Below are 821 nucleotides of genomic sequence, written 5' to 3' on the forward strand. Positions count from 1 at the left end.
ACAAGCCATTTTATTTTTGTAGCTTACATCTTGATATGACTAGACTACGGCGTGATATCATAGTTTGTAACATGACAGTATGGATTTCTGGCTTGCCTTGAAAAGGTTGGGTCCCAAAATACAGAATTAGAGCAAAACATTTGGGAAAGGTAAAGACTGTCTTTAACAAAGTGGGGTCTATTGCTGTGAAAAGAATGAGTGCAAGATGTTTTTATTATACAAATTTGAAAATGGTATCGGTGTGACGCTGCATCAATTCACCCAACTCCTCCCAACCCTCTTTTAACTTGGGTTAAAACTGGGTTGTGTTAGTGCATACTTTTAATGTCCCATTTTATCCCCCATTTGAACAAAAAGATACAAACTCAATAATTTAAATACAAACTCAATAATTTAAATAGAGGTTTCCAAGATGTAAATACATCAAGCAAAAGACAGAGAATGAGAGAAGTGTTCATAAGGAATGGGCTGTTCTTCCATCAGTGCGAGAGCCAGGAAAGCACGTACACAACCTCGAGTTTAGCTGCACCTTTAGTTACAACGCAGACATCTCCCTAACACTTTCAGATATTTACCTGCCGCTTTCTTCAAAATTTTTTAAGCACCGCAAACCAAATTTTTAAGAGCCGACCGCCTCCAGCTTAGGACACCTCTCACCGTCATCTGTCAGAGACTCATCGACAACTGGGCTTCCAGCACGTTCCTGAGCATGTAAATTATTTGTAGCGGCCAAGACTCCTCGGTCGCTTGGGCGTCAGCGGAGGGGAGGCACTCGGAGCTCCCCAAGCGCCTGGCGGCCGCCTCCCCGCCGGAGGGGCGCC

Source organism: Manacus vitellinus, unplaced genomic scaffold (genome assembly GCF_001715985.3).
Source record: "Manacus vitellinus isolate BGI_N305 unplaced genomic scaffold, ASM171598v3 scaffold_7_pilon, whole genome shotgun sequence".
NCBI classification, from domain to species: domain Eukaryota; kingdom Metazoa; phylum Chordata; class Aves; order Passeriformes; family Pipridae; genus Manacus; species Manacus vitellinus.